Genomic DNA, 13,201 nt, shown 5'->3' on the forward strand with positions numbered 1-13,201 from the left:
ATTTTTCTTTCTTCTACAACCTGAAAACTAAAGCCAGAAGGCTGTAACTCCATGTTGACTTCAAACTATCTTCTTCTTTTCCATACATGAAGGCTTTGGAAAGCTAACAATTAAAAAAAATTAAGCCTCCCTAAATTTACAAATGACTAAATTCTAAAATAAACCTAACACAGTATCAGGCTAACATGGGGGTGGGGGGAGGGAGGAAAAACGTTGAAGAAACATTTCCCATATACTGTATTTTTCGGAGTATAAGACGCATGTTAGTTTTTGGGGAGGAAAATAAGAAAAAAGCTGATTGGCAGGTGGATCAGCCTCCCGGAATACCCCCAATCAGCTGTTTCCAGAGGTGAATTTTAGCAACAGGTTCCTTGGTTGCAAGCTCTGTCCCTTGCTTTTTTTTTTTTTTTTTTTGCTTTTTTTCCTGCCTCTGAAACTTCTGAAACTCTGTTTCAGAAAAAAAACCATTTTTTCTGCCTCTGAAAGCCTCCGAAACAGAGCTTCAGAAAAAAAGCCTCTGCAGCTCTGTTTGGGGGCTTCTTTTCCGCAGCTCTGTTTGGAGGCTTTTTTTCTGAAGCTTCGTTTCTGATGCTTTTTTCAGCCTCTGAAATCTCCGTTTGAGAGGCTGGGCGGGGCTACATTCGGAGTATAAGACGCACCCAGATTTTCAAGCCCTTTTTTGGGAGAAAAAGGTGCGTCTTATACTCCGAAAAATACGGTATCTCTGCTTGTTGAAAACTCTCTAGCCACAATGTCAAACAATCCCTCTCTTTGCTGCACAACTGAAAAAAGTCATTCAATTCAGTCAGATTGGAGGATCTTCACCCTGAACCCAGCCAGACCCCTTGCCTGCGTTCCATTCCGCAGAGGAGAAAAATGGTGGTCAATCAGAATAGAGCTGGAAGGGACCTTGGAGGTCTTCTAGTCCAATCCCTTGCTCAGGCTGGACACCCTATACCATTTCAGACAAGTGGCTGTCCAGTCTCTTCTTAAAAACTCCAGTGATGGAGCACCCACAACTTCTTTGGTTACTCCACTGGTTAATTGTTCTCACTGTTTGGAAGATTCTCCTTAGTTCCCGGTTGCTTCTCTCCTTGATTAGTTTCCATCCTTTGTTTCTTGTCTTGTCTCCTGGTGCTTTGGAAAATAGGTTGACCCCCCCCCCCCCCTCTTCTTTGTGGCAGCCCCTCAAATACTGGAATACTGCTACTGTGTCGCCTCTAGTCCTACTTTTCTCTACACTAGCCATACCCAATTCCTCCAACCGTTCTTCATACATTTTAGTCTCCAGGCCTTTAATCATCTTAGTTGCTCTTTAGTGGGCAAATAGTTTTAAGGGAAATCCATTCTTGATCTTTATGCTGAGGAACTCCTCATAAGACATTGCCATCCCATAAAGCAGTAAAGCAATACCTAGCACATGTTTTCTGAGTTATCCAGTTTAGGCTTAACTCGAGGGAAAGGGGAATCACTGATATAATGTTCATTCTAATTATACGGAAAAGCAGACTTTACTTTCCCTGGTTTTATGAGTTGGATGGGTGCTTTCTGATTTATGTAGAGCTAACAGGATTATGATTCTGTTTTTCCCCCAATCAGTTGGTGTTTATCAGTTCCAATTTTAAATGTCTCAAACAATAAAAGCAGAACCAAGAACTCTATTGAGTTTGTTCATCATTTAGTACATTATTTAATACATAAGCTAGGCTAAAAGCCATTGATAAAGCACTAATAAGATTTTTATTGCCTGAACTCCCTTCTCATTTTGGAGCAAGAGAAAGAATCAGTCCCTAGAACTAGTGATTTTGTCTGACTAGTTTTTATATGTTCAAAATCTGCTTTACTTGGGAAGCCCCATGATTTGACTTTTTTTATCTTCTGGGAAGTTGTAACAACCCTTATATATCTAAAGCAATTGGCCTAGAATATGATCTGAAGATGTTTGGTTTGATAACTCCCAAGTTCCTCCTGATCCAGAAGGAATTTTCCATTCATTGGAAGTTTTGCTAAATTCAACTTTTCAGTTTTTTTTTTTTAATCTACTAAAGATAGGATTTGAAAAGTTGTAGGTAGCCACTTCACCTCTTAGTTTCCACCCAGGAAGTAAGATGACCATATAGACTAGTCAGTTTGAACATAAAAGCACTTTCTAGATCCTCAGTAACTGGGGAAAACTCACCACCATAGATACATTTTAGTAGAATATATGGAAGATGGTCTTCTCAGTAGTTTCAATAACTTCATAGTAACAAACAACTTCTATAACGTTGCTCTAAATTTCAAGGTGCATTAAGACTCTCTCTGAAATATGATGCATTTCTTTGTAGGTTCTTAGAAAGGAAGTATATGTGCTAAAGAATATCAAGCCTCTCTCAGGATTCCCCTCCTTTTTAATCAGTCAGTCAGTCAGCCAGCCTGTGTCTGTCTCTCTCTCTCCCTCCCTCCCTCTCCCTCTCTCCCTCCCTCCCTCTCTCTCTCTTATGAGAGGAAAGCTTGTAGTTGAGTTGATTTTAGGTTACGGATATAGTAGTAGACGTCATCTATATCTACCTACCTACCTACCTACCTACCTACCTACCTACCTACCTATCTATCTATCTATCTATCATCTATCTATCTACTATCTATCTGCCTACCTACCTATCATCCATCCACCCACCCACCCACCCACCCACCCATCCATCCATCCATCATCGATCTATCTATCTTATGAGAGGAAAGCTTGTAGTTGAGTTGGTTTTAGGTTATGGATATAGTATTAGACTTCATCTATTTCTTTAGCTCTGGGCAGCTTATAGTTAAAATCATGTTCAGAATCCCTACCAAAAAATCTATAGTTACCACAGAAATAATGAATAAGCTCCACCAATATAAACAAAACATTAACAACATCAAAAATTATAAGCCTCTAATTGCCTTTGTCTATCCAATAAGATCTGACAGAGTTGGCATGCCCCAGGTCCTGTCACTCAAGCAGTATTACCTGGTGAGACCTCCTCTGTTATTGTGCCTGCCCTATGGAATAGCATTCCCCCTAAAATCCAGATGACCCTGGACTTATCTGTTTTCCAAACAGCTCTGAAGACCTGACTTTGCCCCTGGAGAGAAGGTCAGGAGGTTTATGCACCTACTTTGATCGTTTGTGGCTGTTTGAATTATCTTTCATGCAATAGGTTTTATTATATTTTATTCTTTGCTGGTTGTTATTTAATTACGTGCAACACCCTGAATTGGATGTCAAGCAGCTATGTAGATAAATAAATACGAGGATTAGGTTGTGAGCCAAAAGAAAACATCTCAGGCTATTAGTCAGAAGAGAATATTATTTGGGTGGATTGACCGCATTAAAAAAAACCCCCTATGTTCTGATTCGTTCTCTGTGCCCCCAGATAATGGGGGAACTGCTTAACACACTGAACCATTCATTACTATTTCTTCACATTATGAAGGAAAGGACCAGAGGTTGCCATCTTGGCTAACAGCCATATGCTGTTCTTTACATCTAATTCCAGCCTTAAGCAGAAGCCACACCTCCCCAGGAAGCAAAGTAGTCAGTCTGTCTGCTCCTTCGTCAACTCTTCCCTTCTTTCAATTCCCTTGTAGTTCTGCTGAAAAAATCATTTTGTGAAAATGTCCTTCAGAGCACATCAAATGACATATGGGGATGGGGTGGGTGGGTTAGAAACAATGAAGGATGAGATCTTCTGTATTTATTTATTTAGCGTATGGCTGGTCACACACAATATTAAAACACTTCATTTTAACAGATTAAAACAATTAGAAAAAGAGCAGTAAGAAAACCTAAGAGGAAAACAGAAATAACCTTTCAGAGTTTAATGTCGAGTTTGGAGATCCAGTCAGTAGCTGTCGTTGTTACGCAGAGGAAGTCCCTAAAATCTCCTGGGTACCTTGTTAGAGCATTCCCTCACTATATGTTGGATAGTCTGTCGGGGCCCCCTGCAATCGCATTGTGCTGAGAGTGTCTTTCCCTATTTATACAAGGAGATCTTCTGTAGAAGGAATCTAAGCGGCCATCACCAAACTGGGTGAGTGTGCTTCTTTTTCCTCACAAACTAACATCCTATAATTCACCCCATCCCCGAAAGCAGACACATGGGGATTCTCTGATTACTTGGAGGGCTGGATTTGCTTTTGGCAGTGGTGTGAAGCTCATGGGCTATGAGGATGACAGAGCTCAGAAAGTATTTCAGCTTAGAACAGAATCTCTTCCCCCACCCCCACCCCCACCCCCACCCCCCACCCTGCACTTTCAAAATCAAACACAGAATGTTTATTTTGGCACTTGTCCTTCTTCATCTTTTGTCTTTTTCCAGAAACTTTCTGAATAAACTCATTTGCAAATTCTTCATCATCTATACTAAACCCAAGACATGCATCCCGTCTGTAACTCTGCCTATAGTTCCATTTACAGGCTTTTGTGAACTAAGACAAAAGGGAGGGCAGAATGCAGTTCTCTGTTTTGCAAATATGATTTTCTAAGATACTGAGTTTTGGCACGTAGTTCTGTCAGGAACATTTTATTCAGATCAAATTCTAGTGGTCAGAAAATCTCAGTGTGAATCTGCCCACTGTCGCCTCACAATTTCAGTGGAATGAAAAAAACCATGAACTATAAAAACACTTGAGCTTGGACATCACAACCTTGTTTTGTTGAAAAGTGCCTTTGTTCTTCCCGACACAACAAAGGGCACAGTGCTTTCGTTCTTCATAACACCTATTACTCATTAGACTGGACTCAGAATTTCAGTCCAATGAATGTATCCAAATTTGCAATTCGGGTCAGAATTCAAAGCGGAAGGAAATTTTTCAACAGATAAGTGGCTTCTTACACATCTCCTCTATTTTCAGATAATCCATCAATCATCCAGGAAAAAAAACAACAGGTAACAAAAGACTAAAAAAAAAAATGAAATGAAAGAAGGGAATAAATAAAAGAGATTCTCCATGCAGAACATAAGAGGCCTTTCATGAATGGAAGGAATTACTGAATTCATGGAAGGGTGATTCCTTATCCAAACAAATGAAACTTCTGACATTTTGAGGCCAACATGCACATTGAGAAGATAGGCCTAGTTTTACTTCAGAATTTCTTCCAAATAAAATCCATGGTGTCCTATTATAAATTTCCATTTTCAAAGGTGGGTTTCAGCAGGTTCTGACCAGTTCCGGAGAACCGGTAGCAGAAATTTTGAGTAGTTTGGAGAACCGGTAAATACCACCTCTGACTGGTCCCACCCCCATCTATTCTCTGCCTCCCAAGTCCCAGCTGATCATGAGGGAATGGAGATTTTACAGTAACCTTCCCCTGCTACGTCCACCAAGCCATGCCCACAGAACCGGTAGTAAAAAATTTTTGAATCCCTCCACTGTCCATTTTGTTTTAAATTTTACAAGTGGCAAGATGGTGAATCTGAATATGATATATGGGTTCCCAAAGAATATTGTTTTAGGGATTACAGGGTCAGAATTTATTCCTGCTATTGGCAGCCTTGCAAAAGCCATTATTACAAGACTTGGATTCTTCAGATTACAAACTCTCTCCTAATCTAAAAAAAAAAAAAAATAACCCCAACATTTAGAGTTGGGAACTCATTATCCAATCCATTAAAACCAATAAATAACAATTTGGCTTTAAGAATTAAAATGGAGCTATATAGCGATATGAGATATCTTCAGACTTATTTCAAGTTCTGTAAACTGAAATCTATAGATAGGGATAGTGCTTGAGGTTTGGGGATGCAAACTTCTTCCTATTTTATTGGGTATGGCAAAGCTCCTTTTGTAATGATTCCACATGAATTGGAATCCATAGAGTGCAATTCAGGAGTGACAATTTTTGAGCGAAGAATCCTAAAACAAAGATGGTCCCATTTTATTAGCACAGCCAGAAATCAAGATAAAGGCATCCAGGGACTATAATAATGAAATAACTCTCTTCTTTATCTTTTCCCTTTCTTCTTTAGTCCACCAAAAGGAGAAAGTAAGTGGTTTGGGTTTTTTTTTTAAGAAAAAAGGATGCATGCAAAAATTCCCTTTTGGCTCTAAATAGGAACAATCAGTGGCAAAAGAGATGAAAATACAGATTTGTTCAGATCTTATATTCCAATTTAAAAGAACCTCCAAGGAAAATATAAAACTCTGGCAGATCTTCAAGATGATGTTGAACTGTCCTCTTTAAACAGAATCTTGCTGTGAAGAAGTTCTAAGCTGAAAGACCACACAATGACTGGGCGTCATACAGGCAATAAATACAGGCGTCAAAATATTAGACATTTCATACAGAAATGAATAAAGAATACTCTCAAGTAGTTACAGAAATGTGATACCCTCTTAAAAATCCATCATCCTGCGTCTATTACTAAACTGACTACAAAATGAAGAATTAAGGTAAAAGCATTGTTTATCAGGCTACCATCGGCATTTTTTTTGCATTAATTGCAATATTTGGAGATTTGGTGACTTTAATAATCATGTCTAACATAGACTCAGCCTGACAGCTATTTCTGAGATGCTTATCAGATCTGTAAGTAACTTCAGACAAAAATTCACTGATGAAAAAAGTAAGGTTCTACATTTAAACAAGAAAAAAAATGCATAGGTATAGTATCAGGGGTGAAATGCTCCCAGATCGCCCAGTCCAGTAGTGATCTTGGCTGGTGGTTCGGTGATCCAGTAGCGATGGCGGAGCAAAGCTACACCCACCCACCTGGGTGTCATTACTTCCTGGTTTTAACCAGGAAGTAATGTGTTTTTTACCTTCTGCGCATGCGCAGAAGGTCTACACATGCCCATGACGCTTGCGCGGTACATGTGCTTTCAAACCGGTAAGGAAGGTAAGTAGTTTTCACCCCTGTATAGTATAGGTCAGTGATGGCTAACCTTTTTGCCGTCGCGTGCCAAAAGCAGGGGGAGCTTAGGGGGGAGTCACGTGTGTGTGCCCACACCCATAATTCAATGTGCCCCCCCGTGCATGCACGCGCGAACCCGCCCTGCACTCCCTCCCGCTTTTGGCACAGTGGGCCCAGTAGGCCCGTTTTTCATCCTCCCGAGGCTCCAGAGGCTTTCTTGGAGCCTGGGGAGGATGAAAACAGCCTTCCCCACTCCCCCGAGACCTTCTGGAGGCTGGAAACAGCCAGTTTCCCGACTTCCGATGGACTCGGAAGGCCTGAAAATCAGCTGGCCGGCACGCACATGAGCTAAGATAGGGCAATGCTTGCGTGCCCACAGATATGGCTCCATGTGCCACCTGTGGCACGTATGCCATAGGTTGTGGCACATGTGCCATAGGTTCGCCATCACGGGTATAGGTGGTACCTGGCTCAATAGCAGTAACTTCAAGAGAGATCTTAAATCACTTAAATACGAGCCAGCAGTGTGCTGCAACTGCCAAAAAAACTAATGCTGTCATAGGCTGCATAAACAGAGGGATAGAATCAAGATCACACGAAGTGTTACTACTACTTTATAAAGCCTTGGTAAGACCACACTTGGAATACTGCATTCAGTTTTGGTTACCACAATGTAAAAAACATGTTGAGATTCTAGAAAGAGTGCAGAGAAGAGCAACAAAGATGATTAGGGGACTGGAGGCTAAAACCTATAAAGAACGGTTGCAGGAACTGGGTATGTCTAGTTTAATGAAAAGAAGGACTAGGGTGCCATGATAGAAGTATTCCAATATCTCAGGGGCTTCCATAAAGAAGACGGGGTCAACCTATTATCCAAAGGCAGAACCAGGAATAGATGGAAACTAATCGAGAAGAGAAGCAGTACTAAGGAAATATTTCCTTACAAATAGAACAATTAGTCAGTGGAACGATTTGCCTCCAGAAGTTGTGGATGCTCCAGTACTGGAGGTTTTTAAGAAGAGATTGGACAACCATTTGTCTGAAATGATATGGCCTTAGCAGGAGATTGGACTAGAAGATCTCCAAGGTCCCTTCCAACCCTGTTATTTCTGTACTGTAGCACATTTATAGGGCAACAAACTACAAGTATGTGTTTTATGATCAGCAGACACACACAGGTACAACCTGAGGTAAAAGTATATTTTAAAGCACCTTGCCAATGAAAATGCACAATATTTTGGCACAGTAATATGGGCATATACCAAATTTTGCAACAATTTGACCTTAGTTCAGTAATAATTTAGAATCATGTAGAATGAAAAATGACTTTCTGTAAGACATTTTAAATAATGGGTGGTGTTTTCATCATCTGACTTTGCTTACTATAATTGCCCTCAGGTTTCCCTGATAGCAGACACATTTGCACATTGTTAAGCAGAACTTGGATTTCTAGGCTCAAGCATTACTCAACTTGACTGCTCTTGCACAACAGTTTAACTTCTTCACAAGTTCCTGATTCTGCAAATACATTATAATGAGAATGCTACCTTAAACATCCCCGGAGGAAAGATGGAACAGAAATGCCATGATAAAATGAGAGATTTTCAAAATCTATTAGAAAATTTCACCAATTTTATCAGAATTCATCAGATACATGGATTGTGTGGAAATTTCTGGAAGCAGATGGTAGTTGAAACACAAAGATTGACCACAAGGAAAAAAAAATATGAGAATTATTTCACATTCTTTCTCATTCTAAATAATTTCAACTCTTTCCTTTTTCTTATTAGCTATTTCAGTATGTGCAAAAACCTCCCCAACTTATTTTTTTTAAGGCCACCCGTCTCCAAAAAGACTCTGGGCAGCTTGCAGTATTTAAAACATACAGTTTAAATTGAATGACTGTCCAGACTCCCCCCTTCAAAAAACCCCCAATATCATTCAAAAAGTATTCAGTAGGATCCCTATAAACCGGGGGTGTCAAACTTGCGGCCCGTGGACTGGATGCATAATATGCTGGCCACGCCCACACCCAGTTTAGCGAAGGGGGGGAATGTCACGATACATTACGTGATGATGCCGTGACGACACAAGTTTGACACCCCTGCCATAAACAATCTAAGCCTGGGAATAGAACCAGGTCTCTAGATACTTATGTAACATTTATGAGGTGAGAGACATATGTATTGTGGAGGGAGGGGGGTTCCTGAAGGCAGGGACTACACAAGTCCTTGATCCCACAATATGACAGTTAAGAAGAGCTGGATTGCATCAACTCTGCCTACATGTGTGCCCAATGCCCATAGCAATAGCAATAGCACTTAGACTTCTATATCACTTCACAGTGCTTTACAGCCCTTTCTAAGCAGTTTACAGAATCACCATATTGCCCCCAACAATCTGGGTTCTCATTTTACCCAACCTCAGAAGGATGGAAGGCTGAGTCAACCTTGAGCGTACACGATGGGCAAAATAAATGGAGATGAACAGTCCTTCAATTGTTGTTTTTCAACAATTTTCCATTTGTTTTATTAACACCATTGCACTTATTAAAAATAAGTACATATTAAATTAAAATAAACGTTAACCTAATCCAGCACCCCATAATGGTTCATTCAAGGTATTCCAGAAGTCTACAAAAAAGGCTTCAAGAAGTTGTCATCTCTTCCTGACATTTCTGAACTTGGAGGGGACAAATTCTCATCACAGTTCATGGCCACTCACTGTATGCTGCCCTTCAGAAGCTTTCAAGAACGTGGCCATGGGCACATCTGAAAACAATGAAATCTGCAAATTTTATATTATTTAAGTTTAAAGTTAGATTAAAACGTATAGCCTGTCCTTGATTTACAACCACAACTGAGCTTAAAATATTCTGTTGCGAAGCAGGGCAGTTGTTAAGTGAGTTCTGCTCCATTTTACCAACCACTTTTGCCAAAGTTGTTGAGTGAATCACTGCAGTTGTTAAGTGAATCATGCAGTCGTTAAGCAAATCTGGCCTCCCCCATTGACTTTGCTTGTCAGAAGCTGGCTGGAAAGGTTACAAATAGTGATCATAAGTACATGCCCAAATCTTGATCCCATGAGCATGGGGATGCTGCAACAGTCGTAAAACTAGTCATAAGTCACTTTTTTCAGTTCCATTTGGAACTTTGAATGGTCACTAAACAAATCATTGTAAATCAAGGACTACTTGTACTGTACAGTTGCCCTGAAACCGCTGCGATTCAAGGTGATTCAAGAATCTATCAAATATTTGACAGGAGAAGAACCCTGAAATAATTGTCTTCTGGATGTAGATTGCAGCTAGCACCTCCAAAATAAAGGTGCATAAAATAATATTTTATATTATTTAGAAAGCCTTGAGTGATACTGCAGGACTCCACTGAGAAAAATAAGAAATAATCAGAAGCCCACTGATATTTCTGGAGCATGCATGTTCAACTCAAATGCTCAGACATACATTTTCCAAATTGTAACTAATGTGAAGAACCGTTTTAGAAGCATTTCACACCATATCTGCCACTTATCAATAGCTATTCTTTTTAAGAAGAATAGACCTTTTAGAGAAAAATTTCCTCTAAGGATATTTCTATGGTTTGCATCTATCTTGTACATACAAACAACACACACACACACACACACACACACACACACACACACACACACACACACATAAACTAAAGTGGTAGAATTCTGAATTCTGGCTGGCTTTGTTCCCTATGTCAGGAATGTTCTGATGTGAATCTGCCTGTGACTTGTTTACATCAGAACAATGCTTTATTTGAGAACAAACTTGAGATCTGCAGAACTTAACAAAGAGCCAATATATAAAAGAAAACACAAAGATATAAACCAGAATGCAGTAGGATAAGGGGAAAAAAAAAAAGGAAAATCAAGGAGCCCAAGAGAAAACCAGGGAGACAGTTGAGTCAACTCCGATGTTCAGACTAGTCCAAAGCTTGGATCATTCCACTTCACTTCACTTCACCTGCACACACACAGAGATCGATCTTTATGGCTCTTTTTAAAAGTATTAGAAACTGATAGGTCAGTCAATTGATCTGTTATCTCAGTATGGTACTGTCTGTAAGACAGAGAGACCAGAATCTGAAGGTTTGAAGGAGCCATTCAGTCTATTGATTCCTACCGCCTGCTGATTGCAGGGCTCCAACTGAAATGGACTCCCCAACTATTCTTGACCTGTGTCTGCCCTGTCTCTGCTTGATTACAACCAATGATGAAGAGCCCACAGATCACTCCAAGAATTGGTTTCATTATTCAAACTGTCCTTATCATTATGAGGTTTCCACCCCCCCCCCATGTTCAAATTTCCTTTCTGTAACTTTAATCAATTATGACCTCATGCGCTGATAAAGAACAGGTTACATTCTTATTCTTTGTATTACCCTGGAGTCCCCTTCAATCTTTGGTTGTCAGGGCTAAACACATGATCCCATCCCTTTAATCACTCATTCTTAAAGGCTGCTCTAGAAATTAATATGCGATTCCCAAGTCTAGCTGGAGACTCCAGGTATCCAGATAAAATTGCTTTGTATGCAAAGCAGATAACCTAACACCGAACTATGCTCTTTTCCAATGGCAGCTGGAGGCTACAATATGAGTCCTCGTACACTTCTGCCTGGAACTTTGGCATTACTCCTGGAGTAGGGCTGCACCTCAGCAATCGTATGATGCCCTTGGTATGGGGCACTTGAGCCAATTTTCTTCTGGCTTGGTTGTAGCAAATCTCAGATAGCAAAATGTTAAATTTTCAATTCACAAGTGAGGAAACTCCAAACAGGCTTCAAGGTGAAGCCTGTTTGGGAATACCTCCCAATCCCTGTCTCCCTCTCTCTCTCTCCTTGCAGCCGCTAAGACACAAGAGAGTCCCAGGGTCACTGGACTGGGCTTTGGATGGTTTTGCAGCCATCGACCTACATTCTTCATAATGTCAATAGCAATATCACTTTGACTTATACAAGTAGTCCTCGACTTACAACAGTTCATTTAGTGACCGCTCAAAGTTACAACAGCACTGAAAAAGGTGACCTATGACCTATTTTCACACTTACGACCGTTTCATCATCCCCATGATCACGTGGTCAAAATTCAGATGCTGGGCAACGGATTCATATTTACGACGGTTGCAGTGCCTTGGGGTCATGTGATCAGCTTCCGCTTATCTTCCCAGGGAACTTCCAGGGACATGTGATTTTACCTTTTGCGACCGTCTGACGAGCAAAGTCAATCGGGAAGCCAGATTCACTTTACAACCGTGTTACTAACTTAACAACTGCAGTGATTCACTTAAGAATTGGGGCCAAAAAGGTCGTAAAATGGGGGCAAAACTCACTTAACAAACATTTCACTTAGCGACAGAAATTTTCGGCTGCAAATTGTGGTCGTAAGCCGAGGACTGCCTGTGTAGAACCAGGATCCAGAAACAACATGCTACACAATTCGTTAGGAAACAGCCATCGTTCAGTTTCAGACACGTTTTTTTGAAGGCGAGCACTTGCCTTACGATCCTATCTGGCATTTTGCTTTTAACCCATTGCCAGCCAGGCACAGGGATGAAATGAAAGCGAGCATTTTCCTGACTTGATGGTTACACAGATAAATTCATCTTAAGAGTACGCCTTGTCTCCCCAACAAACGAAAAGGTTTGTTCTGCCTATTCAGTGTCAGCATGAGGCAGCTGCTGGGTCAGCAATGATCACATCCGCCATCACATTCTTTTCTCAGGGTCCTTACAGTGAGAACAATTTACTCTTCAGGCTTTTAACAGCTCTGGTCTGTGGGGTGTGCCGCAGAGAGGAAGTTAATTGTGTCTGCGTGTTTCTCTCCAGACTTTTGGTAATGACTCGCTTCCGGGGTTTCTGAAAAGCCAAAACTGCAATTTCTGTTGCATTCAGCAGCCAAACAACATGGCTGAAGGATGAACTGAAATGTCTAATGCAAAGGATACACTCATATATGTAACAAGGCAGCGAGGCTGAGGTAACCAGGATTGGATCTGGCCTTTACTTTCAAGAGCATCAGTTCAAATCTCCACTATTGGAAAGCGAAGTAGATTCCATTGATCCACAACAGATGCACGCTGCATTTTTTTCCCTCCCTCTCACCGCCAAGTAACTGCATTGAGCCCCCGCATAGCAGAGGGAATGAATTCGCTGTGTGTGTTTTTTTTTTAAAAAAAAAACAACCCTCCAGCGGCTATGAGAATAGCAGATGGATTTTCTTCCCCCCCTCCCACAGTTATTTTTAGTTGTATTTCTATCTTACCTTCTTTATAGCTAAGTGGGGGATTCGAAGATGGGTTTTCTAAA

The 13,201-nt window shown here is 40.7% G+C and overlaps 1 protein-coding gene across 2 annotated transcripts in view; it reads right to left on the reverse strand.

Moving 5' to 3' along the window:
* Positions 1–13,201, reverse strand: part of PRICKLE2 (prickle planar cell polarity protein 2) — a 320,000-nt gene that overhangs the window by 12,044 nt on the left and 294,755 nt on the right. The gene's annotated exons all lie outside the window — the stretch shown is intronic.

The sequence above is a fragment of the Pituophis catenifer genome, unplaced genomic scaffold, assembly GCF_029215685.1.
Source record: "Pituophis catenifer annectens isolate HBS135680 unplaced genomic scaffold, rPitCat1.0.hap2 SCAF_2, whole genome shotgun sequence".
NCBI lineage: Eukaryota > Metazoa > Chordata > Lepidosauria > Squamata > Colubridae > Pituophis > Pituophis catenifer.